Source organism: Ptychodera flava, chromosome 11 (genome assembly GCF_041260155.1).
Source record: "Ptychodera flava strain L36383 chromosome 11, AS_Pfla_20210202, whole genome shotgun sequence".
In the NCBI taxonomy this organism is placed as follows: domain Eukaryota; kingdom Metazoa; phylum Hemichordata; class Enteropneusta; family Ptychoderidae; genus Ptychodera; species Ptychodera flava.
In genome coordinates, this window is record NC_091938.1 from 23,791,419 (window position 1) to 23,806,207 (window position 14,789).

The 14,789-nt window shown below is 39.9% G+C and overlaps 1 protein-coding gene across 6 annotated transcripts in view; it reads right to left on the bottom strand.

The window, feature by feature from the left end:
* Positions 1–14,789, bottom strand: part of LOC139143870 (collagen alpha-1(I) chain-like) — a 115,544-nt gene that overhangs the window by 85,131 nt on the left and 15,624 nt on the right. The window lies entirely within an intron of this gene.

The following is a 14,789-nucleotide window of genomic DNA, read 5'->3' on the forward strand; positions in this document are numbered from 1 at the left end:
TTCTACACACATGTAATCACTGACTTAGCCCATTCATTGCAAGGACATCTGTTCGAAAATCACGCCTATTGCCAATTTGGAGAAAATTATCATTCCTAGGTACTTCTAAACAATCATCTTTATAACTACAAACACATATACATACATGTTCTTGCATAATTCGTTTATCATCCATGGTGTGAGGTTTATTTCTTTTTCCTATGTAAACTGTACCCCTGATGAGGTAATTTGTAAACTAATCTTCATACTCCCTCGGGGTTAAAGTTCACTTTCCAGCTTGGAGATTTTTGCAAGTTCTAACTAGGCCTGACACCAAATGTGATTACTTTCATCTTTAACTCCACTTAATCCAGTTGATTGGATATATCCATCAAAAGACCATTCATAGTATACATGTACGTGAATGCACAGTAATAAGGTAATTTAGAAATATCAATATTACATAATCTAACTGTTTTGGAGTTGAATTAGTAAAACTTTCAGGTGCCCTTGGTACAGATGGACAGAAGTTTAAAAAGATTCAAAGGGAGGATTACATTAATCTTGTTATATTGTGCTTGTTATCTTATTTTCTACTTGGATGGTTTAAAGTATAATGTACTTCAAAAATTACAATTTTGTCTGAAAATGAGCCGGCCCACTGTTTCAACATGCAGCTACAGTACCTACTTTTAGGTACCATGTAAGACACAGGCATACCACTAACAATCATTTGAAATGAAATGAAATGGCCAATGAAGCTTTAAAACTGAAAAAATGTGCAGACTGGTGTAAAGGACTTCACACAAAAACCCAGTCAAACTAACACTACAACTGATGCTCTGTTTATGAACACCAAATTGATTACGTAGGATGACCTCCAGCCAGACTTTCACAAGATTACAGATTGTTAGATTTTGATTGTGTGGAATGTAATAACCCTATTATTCATATCTTTTGAGATCACAGAGTCAACACAAAAAAGTGAACTTTTGGAGTGAAGCCATCCAATGAAATCTGCACTAAACGCCAGTGCCTCCTGATTACTGTTCCAAGACCGCTATGGTATTCTGTTCTCACAAAAGTACCAATAGATATCACGTTTTCAAACAGACTATTCCCTTGATTGAAAGCCATGACAATATAAACAAATTCATGGGTCAATTGAGATGAAACATTATTCTGAAAAATAAACGAACAATCGAAGTTATTTTCACTGCAAATCAAAGGTGGAGGAAGCACCGCTGACCTCAACACAAAAATCTTGCAAATCGTATTTGCAAGTGATGGCGACACTGATATTTGGTGGTTACCCACTCGTACATGCAAGTTGGAGGTATATCCAACTCCCTGCTTGCCAGAGGCTGTGCCACAACTCTGCATACCTTTACGCTATGGACCACCCTAAGGTGATGTTTCATCCTAGACTCCACTAATGACCTGTGCTGAAAGGTCCTGCTAAAAGAAACAAACCACTGGGCAGCTGAAGAGAGGCGAAAAATAACTCCAAGTTACAAGTATACAGATTTTTGTAAAGTTAGGCTTGGCGAGGTCACAGGGAACTTCATTGTTTGTTTATTTTCTCCTGGGATAATATCTTGGCTAGCCAATATGGGTCATGACAAAAATCTCACATTTATCTTCCATGTACCTCCCACCAAATATGGCTTCACTTAGGTTAGTATCAATAGTAACTTGCCATTTGTGGTGGGGACTTTATTATTTTATCAATCTTGACTATCCAGGCATTGCTCATATGTCAAAAAACCTCATGTTTGGTGTGAATTTTGTGAAGTGCAAATGTCAAAAACTTCAATGTTTGCAGTGTTCTGCCAAGCTTTTGCATCAGTGGGGTCTGAGGGCCCATGGAAGCTCAAAAAGTGGGTCGCTGTTGAAAAAAGGGGGTCATTCTCAAAACGATTATACACTTTATTACGTGCCATACCCGTGTTGTTGTTTCGAAGTTCGAACTCGCAGATTCCATGAGTGCTGCGGTTTTATGGTCCTACCTACAGTCTACAAGGCGAGTAAGTGTACTCGTTCGGAAATTCATGTTGTCTCGGGTCATCGTATTTCGTTTATTATTATGCTTTATGCATACTTTGCAAGTCATTTGGTTGTTTTTGGCATCGTAGTGGAGCCAGCTGAAATCACGTAACCATTTTTCATGAAGACATCGAACATGCCTGCGTGACAATTTCAAAACTTGCGTATGATTTTACGCAACTGAGTTTTTATTTGCGTAAAATGTATTCAAAATGCGTACGGCTAAGGAATCAGTATCTGATGTGAGTTGGGCAGTCTTTTCTGTAGAACTTGGAGGGTTTCCTGTAATGCGCATGCTCTATTAATAAAAAACAACAACCTGGGGGGGCTTCAAGGTGTAGCTGAACGCTTGCCATGCCGTGATGCAAGTCCCGTATAGAGAAGGGTCCGCTGACCTCCCTCCGAGCTCAGACATTATCTCCGTCCTGTGGCGGAGCAGGTCAAAAATTTGCATAGTTCATTGCGCATGCAAGGTAGACATTAGCAATATGACGATCTATATAAGACGCAGTCTTGGCAATATGACAAGCCAATTAAAACTGTGTGGCGACTCTTGTACTAACACAAATAAATGTTATTCACTGTCCAATCTGCCCGGCCTACGATTTCCGGCCAAACAGGCTACAAAAAGTCAGAAGCCATCTCGTCGCCAGTCATTGGCAACACCCGATAGAGGACGCTACGGACTGAGATAGATTTGAAATTTCTTATCGTGACAGTTTTAACGGTAGTGCTGTTTGCTTCGAGCTGGGACATTTTAAAAGTTTCGTCATATGCACATCGTGTTGGATATTGCATTTTGTTGGAAACTCGGCGGTTTTTTTTTTCTTAAATGTTGACTATAGATGGAGACTCGAGCACATTGGACGATACTACGGACTAATCTAAGACGTGGACGGAATTTTAATCTTACTGCAGTTTGCTCCGAGCTGAGACATTTTGATAATTAAGACACATAGCGTGTCGGATATTCCGGCAAAGTAATGACATTTTTCGTAAGCATGGACTTTAGATATTATTAATATCATTAATCTTTATTTAAACTCGATAACTCCATAGATGAAACACCTCTTTTCATTGAGGTCGAATAGACAAAAGAAAATCATATTACAGCACCAACTTGAAAACACCAAAAACACAGAAGTACAAATATCAAAAAAACTACGAAGAAGCATCAGACTATGGAAGACCGGTCACGACATGCGACATGCGACTTTTTAAAACTGCGATCTGCGGTTAGGGTTTGGGTTTAGGGGTTCGGGTTAGGGTTAGGGTAGGGGTTAGGTTAGGGTTAGAGGTTAGGTTTTCTCTGGTAAAAAGCCTTACTTCGCTCTCAACCCTGGAGGTTAGGCAAAGGGATGGAAAATTGTAACGGCATAACTTAGGGTTAGTTAGCGTTAGGGGTTAGGGTTAGGGTTAGGGTAGGGTTAGGGTTAGGGTTAGGTCGCAGATCACAGTTTAAAGACGCAGGTCGTATGTCGCAGGTCGTGACCGGTCTTCCATACATGTAAGAGTCCTAACGTGGCCGCTATTTCTCCCACGGTGTATTAGAAGTATGCAGAAATAAGCTCGTCTCTACCTCTGTAATCCATCGTTAGGAGGAGAACGAAATGACATGTATGCAAACGCCATATTAGTTTTGCAACTTGTATGTCGCAGTTTAAGAACTCGCATGTCGCAGTTTAAGAACTCCTAGGTCGCAGTTTTAAAAAAAACTCGCATGTCGCATGTCGTGACCGGTCTTCCATATTAGACAAGTAAATAGAATACAGAAAGTTGTTACAAGATTTCTTAAAGCTATGATTGATTTGGGGAGATTGTTATATTCATCCACACCCGAAACAGACAAAGTGTTTTGATAAAGAAGTGTACGTGCTTTGGGAATTTTAAGGAGGTTCTGATTGGAAGAACGAAGTGATCTGGAAGGGATATAATTATTGAACATACTGGCTACACAATTAGGGGTTAGATTGTGAGTTGCTCTGTAAATTTGGGCCAAGATATAGTCCTGAGATTATTGTGGATGCAACCAAACGTGAGTGATAGGTCATTTTTTGGCGTGGACGGAGTTTTAACGTTAGTGCAGTATGCTCTGAGCTGAGACATTATAACCGTTTCGTCATATACACAGCGTATAGGACGCGCACATTGCTGCCAATGATGACTTTTCGTATCCATGGCCTTAAGATAGAGTTATGAGCTTGTAGGAGGATACAACGAACTGAGATAGATTTTAAATTTCGAAGCCTGGATGTAGTTTTCATCTGCATTTTGCTCCGATTTGAGACATTTTAAAAGTCTTGTCATATAGGCCTACACAGCGTATCGGATATTGCAGTTTGTTAGAAACTTAGCGTTTTTTCTTTAAAATATTGACTATAGATAGAGTGTCGAGCAAAATGGAGGATGCTACGAACTGAAATAGATTTGAATTGTCTTATCATGGAAATATTTTAACGTTACTGAGTGCAGTTTGCTCCGAGCTGAGACATTTTAAAAGTTTCGTCATATTCACAGCGTATTGGATATTGGGGTCTGTTGGGAACTCGGCGTTTTTTCTTAAATGTTGATTATAGACGGCGACTCGAGCATATTGGAGGATGCGACGGACTGAGATTGATTGGTAATTTCTTGACATGGACGGAGTTTTACACTAGTGCAGTTTGCTCCGAGCTGAGACATTTTGATAATTTAGGTCAGCGTTGGAAACTACGCCCGTCCTCCCGTCCGAGACGGGTAACTTTTCAGTCGGACGGGAGGAAAATTGTACTTCCACGTCCGTGTGTCGGGCTCTCGATAGTAGCCCATACGGCATACCCAGTAATCTCATCGATCATGATCAGCTCCTTCTAGATGTTGTTTTAAACGAAATGTAGTATACCAATATGTCGGACTTCGACGCGCTTATGCTACTGAAACTGTGCAACTGTGTGACGCCGGAATGCAATGCAAGCGAGACATGTAAACACGGGTAAACAGGAAGTCGCTCATACTAGTAAATCTCACACTAAGCGAGATTTGCGCGATATCAGCCAGTGCTATAAATATAAAGATATAAAGGAAAGATATAAAGATATAAAGGATATAAAGAAAAATGAGGACAACTCCACACATCGGCTCTACCAAGATTGTTTAGTATTACGATATGGTGAATAAAAGGATCATTGCATTTATTTTGTGTGGAATACATGGTGAGACACCGGTGAATCGATAGTGCCTTGACCCTAGTCATGTGATTTGGGTCCCCGGTAAACCGGTTTGTTGATTGAGTGATTCGTCTTAACGGTGTTTCGGAACCAAAAATGGGTTCCTTCATCAGTCGCTCTCTGTTTTGTATCCCATCCGTTTGGTTGTGTGATGAAGTCATCTTCGTCCTCCAGGAGGAGAAGCCAGATTCGTTATTGAGAGAGTTAGCCACTATTGACTGACTCTATAGTGAGCGATCCAGTGTGTGGTGTCATATTATAATTAACATGACCCAGCATCGACCGGAGTTTCTGGACGCTTATAAGGATTTTTGTTTTAGGGCATATTTTGAGCGTTGCTAGTGCTCGTTATGTTAACAGTAAATGTTGTACTAATCTGTCAACGATTAGTTTGTTTTAGGCATTTAAATCGATTATCCGAACTTTCAGTTTTGTGTCAATTTTTCGTGGACTTTGTAATAGATTTCGGGTCGATATTGGTGCCTGCTTTCCGGTGTTTGAAAAGCATGTTGTGAAGGGCTGCTTCGAGAAATAAATCTTGTTTCTCTGTGTTTAGCCATTCCCAGGTTTATGGTTTCGTTAACAACATTTGCTGTAAACGGCCTTTGAAATAGGTATTGTCTGAGGAGAGTATTGGTTTATTCAATTCATGCTGCCAACTTTGATTACTTATATGGCAGCTCTCTCAGTTTTTGATTTTCTTTGCCAGATGATGTTTTCTGTATTGCTCAGCAATCTTTTCAGTTTGGTTGATTGTGGTACCAATTCGATGACAGATTGCATCTTGGTTTTATACGATAAAGTGGCATAAAATGGAGACAAATTTTTAAAAAAATGTTTCCCGTTGTTAAAACCGCTATCGTGATGTTACTATCAGTTTTTCATTCATAGTAGTTACGTTCCGTTCACCCTTTTACTATTCGATCTTTCATGGGGAGTTTATATGTGTTGTACTCGCCTTGGCTGCCGAAAGGTAACCTGGGGATCTTCAGTGTATTGACTACACGAGACGTTTAGAGTTCGTTGGTACTACATAGACTTTATTCTCTGTAGACAAGCTTGACAGTTGCCATCGCCCAAGATACGCTTCTCCCATAGTCTAATGTCTTGGGTCCGCTGTGTTCCTCTCTCTCTATTCCAATCTAATCTTACTTGTATTGTTTTAGAATGGGATTTTAAACGTTATCTTTAAGGCGTGGCTTTGATCATACGATAGACATGAATTAAAGATAAAATGATACATCCAATCGTAAACATCAATGCAGGTCTTGATCTTAAATTGACAGGTTTCCATTAATATGCAAACGTAATTGACTACCTTCATAATTCTTAATATAATTCAAATATATTCCAGACTTCCGTAAACATCCTCGTAAAATGGAATTAGCGTATTGTGCGTTTGCCTAAAATATGGTTTGTATGCATATCGACTTATAATGAGATCTTGTGTTTTAATTAACCATGTTACTGGTGTCGATGACCGCTAGGTTCATTAACCTTTGTCTGAGATAAAATATCTCTGTAACAGTGAAACCTTTTAACTGTTTGAGCGATATGGGCAAAGTGTGTTTGAATTAACTAATTAATTAATCAGAGTGTTATCAGCATTGTTATTGTAGAAATTTTGTATTCAAGTCCGGATTAGAATTCATTTCAAACAGTGGAATTCAGAACAGTTTGTTTGTAAGATCATAGTTAATACTCATGTTGAAAATAAAGTTGTTTACAGTTTGAAGTACTAATGGTTTTGTGTTTTTTGAATGAATGGATTTGTCAAAAATTCAGGACAGGCAACTTTCTGGCAGGACCGGCAAGTTTTGAAAGTTACCAGTCCTGATGTCTGGCAAATATTTTGGCCAGTTTCCAACACTGTCCTTTATGTATTACACATAGCATGTCGGATATTGTGGCAAAGTGATTAAATTTTTCGTAAGCATGGACTTTAGATATAGTTCTGAGATTATTGTTGATGCAACCGAACGTGCATTGAGTGATTTGTCAATTTTTTTTTGGCCTGGATGGAGTTTTAACAGTTTTAACGTTAGTGCAGTATGCTCCGAGCTGAGACATTATAACCGTTTCGTCATATATACAGCGTATTGGATCTTGCACATTGCTGCAATAATGGTTGACTTTCGTATCACTGGCCTGTAGAGAGAGATGTGAGCTTATTGGAGGATATAACGGACTGAGGTAGATTTTAAATTTCGAAGCCTGGACGTAGTTTTATCTGCAGTTTGCTCCGACTCGGAGCTGAGACATTTTAACTCGTCCTAGGCCTATACAGTGTATTGGATTTTGCAGTTTGTTGGAAACTTAGCATTTTTCTTAAATGTTGACTATAGATAGGGTGCCGAGCATATTGGATGGTGCTACTTACTGACTCGGAGATAGATTAGTAATTTCTTAACATGGATGGAGTTTTAACGTTAGTGCAGTTTGTTCGGAGATGAGACATTTTGACCGTTTCGTAATATGCATAGCGTATTGCATGTTGCAGATTACTGCAAATAATTGACTTTTCGTATCCGTTGACTTTAGATTGTCCTGAATTTATTGTTTCTGTACTATTCATAGCGTGTCGGATATTGCAGATTGCTGCAAAGTTAATGACTTTTCGTATCCGTTGAATTTCATAGAGTCCGGAGTTTATTAAATGATGTTGCAGACCGAGATAGAATGGTAATTTCGTAGCCTGTACGGAGTTTTAACGTTACTGCAATTTTGCTCCGAGCTGAGACATTTTGACCGTTCCTCATACACACTGCGTATTGCATGTTGCAGATTGCTGCAAACAATTGACTTTTCGTATCTGTGGACTTTCGATAGAGTCCTGAATTTATTGTAGATGCAACGGACTGAGATAGATTGGTCATTTCTTAGCCTGGACAGAGTTTTAACGTGAGTGCATTTTGCTCCGAGCTGAGACTTTATATTTTTTTGTACCTATACATAGTGTGTCGGATATTGCAGATTGCTGCAAAGTGAAAGATTTTTCGTAACGGTGGACATATAATAGAGTCCTGAGTTTATTAGAGAATGCTGCGGACTGGAATAGATTAGTAATTTCCTAACCCGGACAGAGTTTTAATGTTAGCGCAGTTTGCTCCGAGCTGAGACTTTGATAATTTTGTACCTATACATAATGTGTCGGATATTGCAGATGGCTGCAAAGTGAATGACTTTACGTATCTGTGGATTTTGATAGAGTCCTGAGTGTATTGGAGGATGCTGCAGACTGAGATAGAATGGCAATTTCGTAGTCTGCAATTTGCTCCGTGCTGAGACATTCTGACCGTTTCCTCGTACACATTGCGTATTGCATATTACAGATTGCTGCAAACTATTGACTTTACGTATCCATGGACTGTAGATAGAGTTTTGAGTTTATTGTGTATGCAAAGGACTGAAATAGATTTGAAATTTGTTAACATTGTCAGAGTTTTTACCTTAGTGCAGTTTGCTCCGAGCTGAGACAATTGATAATTTGTACTATACATAGTGTGTCGGATATTGCAGATGGCTGCAAAGTGATTGACTTTTCATACTGTGGACTTTGATAGAGTCTTGAGTTTATTGGAGAATGCTACGAAATGAGATAGATTAGTCATGTCCTTGCCTGGACGGAGTTTTAACGTCAGTGCAGTTTGCTCCGAGCTGAGACTTTCGTACCTACACTTTGCGTGTTGGGTATTGCAGTTGGCTGCAAAGTGAATGACTTTTCGTATCCGTGGACTTTAACAGAGTCCTGAGTTATTGGAGAATGCTACGGAATGAGATACATAGTGATTTCTCAGCCTTGACGGAATTTTAGTGTCAGTGCAGTTTGCTCCGAGCTGAGACATTTGATAATTTTGTTCTACACATATATTTCAGATTGCTGCAAAGTGATTGACTTTTCATATCTGTGGACTTTGATAGAGTCCTGAGTGTATCTGGAGAATGCTACGAACTGAGATAGATCCGTAATTTCTCGGCCTTGACGGAGTTTAACGTCAGTGCAGTTTGCTCCGAGCTGAGACTTTCGTACCTACACTTTGCGTGTTGGGTATTGCAGTTGGCTGCAAAGTGAATGACTTTTCGTATCCGTGGACTTTGACAGAGTCCTGAGTTATTGGAGAATGCTACGGACTGAGATACATAGTGATTTCTCAGCCTTGACGGAATTTTAGTGTCAGTGCAGTTTGCTCCGAGCTGAGACATTTGATAATTTTTGTACTACACATATATTACAGATTGCTGCAAAGTGATTGACTTTTCATATCTGTGGACTTTGATAGAGTCCTGAGTGTATCTGGAGAATGCTACGAACTGAGATAGATCAGTAATTTCTCAGCCTTGACGGAGTTTAACGTCAGTGCAGTTTGCTCCGAGCTGAGACTTTACTAATTTTGTACCTATACATAGTGTGTCGGATATTGCAGATTGCTGCAAAGTGAAAGATTTTTCTTAACGGTGCCCATTAAATAGATTCCTTAGTTTATTAGAGAATGCTCGGACCGAGATATTTTAGGAATTTCCTAATCTGGACAGTATTAACAATAGTGAAGTTTGCTCCGAGCTGAGACTTTACTAATTTTTGTACCTATACATAGTGTGTCGGATATTGCAGATTGGTGCAAAGTGAATGACTTTTCGTATCTGTGGACTTTGATAGAGTCCTGAGTGTATTGGAAAATGCTACAGACTGAGATCGAATTGTAATATCGTAGACTGGACGGAGTTTTAACGTTACTGCAAATTGCTTCGAGCTGAGACATTTTGACCGTTTCTCCATACACACTGCGTATTGCATATTGCAGATTGCTGCAAACTACTTTTGTATCCATGGACTGTAGATAGAGTTCTGAGTTTATTGTGGATGAACGGACTGACATAGATTTGAAATTTCTTTACATGGTCGGAATTGTTACCTTGGTGCAGTTTGCGGCTCCGAGCTGAGACCTTTTATAATTTCTGTACTATACATAGCGTGTCAGATATTGCAGATGGCTTCAAACTATTGACTTTTTGTATGTATGGACTGTAGATACAGTTTTGAGTTTATTGTAGATGCAACAGACTGCGATAGATTTGAAATTTGTTTTCATTGTCGGAGTTTTAACCTTGGTGCAGTTTGCTCTGAGCTGAGACATTATTTCATTTTGTACTATACATAGCTTGTCAGATATTGCACAGAGGGCAGCAAAGTGATTGACTTTTCATATCTGTGGACTTGATAGAGTCCTAAGTGTATTGGAGAATGCTACGGCTGAGATAGATCAGTAATTTCTCAGCCTTGACGGAGTTTAACGTCAGTGCAGTTGCTCCGAGCTGAGACTTAAATAATTTTTGTACCTACACTTAACATGTTGGATATTGCAGATAGCTGCAAAGTGATTGACTTTTCTTATGTGTGGACTTTCATAGAGTCCTGAGTGTATTGGAGGATGCTGCAGACTCAGACGGATTGGTAATTTTTTTAGCCTAGACGGAGTTTTAACGTTAGTGAAGGTTACTCGGAGCCGAGTCATAGATTGTCAGATATTGCAGATTGCAGCAAAGTGAAACTGAAGACAATAGATGGCCGTGAGCATATTGAAGAATGCTTGGAATAGAGATGATTTCGTCGTTTCTTAACAAAATAGGAGTTTAACGCTATAATGCAGGTTACTCAGTTCTGAGATAATTAAATAATTTTGTTACACGCTTAGCTGGTGCGGTCAGATAGTACAGATTGCTGCAAACTATTTTCGTGTCACAACTACACGCTACTGTAATCTTTTCAAGGTATTCTTGTGTCAACTTTTTTATCTCATAATTCGACGAGCAGCATCGGAAAGTTGGTATCTATTTGCGTCACAATGTATGTTGTACAATGGAGAGAATGAAATGAAAGCCGTGGAGGAGTTTTCTTTAATCTTCGAACACTTCCTTGACAAGTGTTCACAAAATAACTTCGGAAATTGCGAAAGTGATCTCTATTCGCAAATTCTGTTAACTTTTAGAAATCTCGTGATGTTTTCGTTGTAAACATTTGCTTAATTGCCATGGAGATAATTTTGACCCTCTTATCAAAATTGAAAATTAAGCTTGTGAACTTCATAAAATGTCTGTCTGCCGAGCTTTAATAAAATATTAAAACTTTTTGCAGCGGAAAATATGTGTTTAGCAACACCTCTAATATGGCTTTCAGCTGGCGTTTCCTGTCCTGTCAAAATGTTAGTCTTTTTCGTTTTATGTAAGCTTTGGAAACCACAAAATAATAAAAATAATAATAATAATAATAATAATAATAATAATAATACAGGAAATCAGTACAGAAGAATTTTCTCTCTGCTTGTTGACCGTAACGTACAACTTTTCAAATATCACTGATTAGGTATTTGGTTGTAGGAAAATAAATAAATTCCTTTCAGGGGAAAGTTTTCTATTTGGCGACAGGGTTTTTCCTCAGCTTCCTAAAGGGTTGGTAAAGTAAAACAGAATTACAGTCAACTCGCACTTTTTCCAAATCGCCCAGAACCAACTCGCCCGATTCAAACTCGCCCGATACCAACTCGCCCGTTGTTTTGAGATAGGGTGTTGTGCGTAGATTCCATGTAAGCTAACCCGATGGCCCAAGGCCAGCTATTTTCATGTCATGCCAGGCCAGTAACTCGTGAAAGACGGTCCTGCTGTTCCTAAAGAAGTGAGCCAGTACGCAGTAACTATCCCTATACGTAAAGAAGCCGAACGAAATTTATTCTTTCAAGAGATTTGCAAAACGTGAAGTTCGCAAATAAAAAGTTTTCCGTGTTGGCACATATTTCAAGCAGCACCTGTGGTTCTCTATGTTAGAAATAGGCCTATAACGTTTTATGCGTACCAGTTGCTGCGAAAACGAGCCCTGCCACTCCTTGACATGTTCTTCCACTCCAATGACCAAGCTACCCGAGTGGCAAAGGCTACGGATTCGCAGCAAGCGTACCAGTAGCTCTGCATGGCAGGGCTGTGTGTTTACCGGCGTTATACGGCCTCCGCATAACGCCGGTAAACACACAGCCCTGCCATGCAGAGCTAGCGTACCAGGTAATCATAAAATTGCAAAATAATATCGGGCGAGTTGGTATCGGGCGAGTTGGCATCGGGCGAGTTGATTATGGGCGGGTTGGAAAAAGTGCGAGTTGACTGGTACCCAAGAATAAGGTTCTTTTACATACAAGGTAAAGCGAAAAAATCTTGTAGGTTATATTGGCGATGTCTACTTAGCATGCGCAATGAACTATGCAAATTGTACGACCTGCTCCGCCACAGAACGGAGATAATGTCTGAGCTCGGAGGGAGGTCAGCGGATACTTATGCCCGTATATGATCGTTGAGCAGCCCAATGAGTTCATGTTCAAAGAAAAGACCTTCTGACTGTGAAATTAGTGTTTTCAAAGGGCCAACAAAAAGCAGATACTGTTCAAAGTCCAGCGGGACCTCTCAAGAATGCAACCCGACAGAGTCTAAATGGTCACCCGTAAACACTTTCCAAATAACATGCGACGTAATGACCATTAGCCTAACTGTATTGTGTTACCAACAACGTAGACTGGATCGATTCTCGAATTTTTTGCATCTGTAGTGCCATTGTCTGTACAGAACTGATTGACGTGGCATTTTGTGACGATGAAATACAATGTTGCATAAAGTGCTGCAGTCTGCTAAAATCTAAAATGTTTGCAATATCATGATAAATGTCACTTGCAAGCAGGTGCATATGTTCTAATTTTGTCCTGCATTGAACCACATTCAGGCAATACAATGCAATACATGCAGTGCGGCAAGTACGTCGTGTCATGGGCGGCATTTCTCAATGCGTATTAGTTTAGGGACGCCGTCAAAAGATCGATGTTTGAAAAAAAACTTAATTGCTTAAGTTTGGGGGTGGGGGGTTTTTGACCAAATTAATTTCTGTGCCGTCAAAAACGATTTAACGTTTTTTTGGCAAATTTTACGATTTCAAGGCTGCTTTTTGTACACTAAAATCGATCCAGCCACCCGGTCGAAGTTTTTTAGCATACGAGATTTGAGATGTGCGCTACAAAATGGGGGTCTTGGACGCGGTGGTTTCCGGTGTGTACGTGCACGTGCGCACACATTACTTAGCCTTGAGAAACGCTGAGCGGCTGCGGTTTGGACAGTGAGGCACATTTGGTGAGTTCGAATTTCTCGCATATGTTCTCCTCACACAATGTATAAATGCCCTACGAACGACTTTCAGAAACTAACGAACAAGATTTGGAGTTAAATATCAAAAAACAACAGGGAAAATCCCGTGCTGATGTACAGGAGAGCGCAACGAAATTGTGGCATGCCAAATTCAAAAATGACCGACGATCTTTGGTTGAGTTTTTTTTGTCCCAGGAGGTCGAGCCGAAACAGTCTACCGGTATTTTGAAATATTTTTCCGATGAACGTGTTGCTGGTAATCTAGCCCTGCGTACGATGCTGTGTGTTCCGCTACAGCTAATCGCCCCGCTCACCACATGAGCGGGGCGATTAGCTGTAGCGGAACACACAGCATCGTACGCAGGGCTACTGGTAATCGTGAGTCAGATGAGCGTAGTCAGGAAGGTCTCCCATTTCAAATGCGGAAGGTACACCCTAAAAGCCCCGAATACCAGTGGCGTTCGTTTTGATCAATCACGACAGGATGCATTTACTAGTGAGAGCCGACTGCGATTGATTCAAAGTTTCCTATCAGATTTAGAACTCGGTCCATCGGAAATTTTAACCCCGATGTTGTCGGTGCCCAATCGTTCATGTCCCCATTGTGGACAATAGCAGCGACGTATTTTCTATACATGGAGACCATGGCGGACTACATACAACTTTACCCTAAAAGAAAGGGTTCAACAACAGTATCAACAAATGAAACCGCCATCTACACAGCAGTATCTGATCTAAAAAACAATTTGCAAACGTTTCTAAGCTTAGATTAAATACTATTTCTAAAGGTATGCTTCAGACAGCTGTAGAAAGGGCTGCACTTTTGGAACAGATGGTTTTATGTTTCCAACAGTTGAGAACTGTCATAGACGACCAGTTATGCAGAATGGTCCCCCCTTTCTAAAATGTTGGTGTCTGTAACTCTCCCTAATACTTTACCTGGAGAAAGTAAACCTCCATGTCAGCAGAGTTATTTATCTGAGGCAGAAAAAACTGAAAAAAAAATGCAGATGTGTTTGATAATGCCATTTCAATGTTGAATAAGTTTTGGAGAAAAGATCACGATGGTTTTCCTGTAATACCAGTTTCTGTGCCTTGAAGGAAAACAAACACACCATACAATGATCATGAAAATGTGGAAAAGGTATTTAAAAAGGGAATCCGTGAAATCAGAGCAACACCAGCCCTGGAAAGGCTTCGAAAAGAGTATATATTTCTCCAAAGACATTGTGTGAGGAGAACATATATGTTGGAATTCACCAAATGTACTTTTCCAATGTGCACTCACTGTTCAATAAACCCTATCAAGGCTACAACTCTAATGAGTTGCATTAAGAGTATGGGGAACAAGCTACCAACCCCAACTCTCAGTGCCGTCCATAG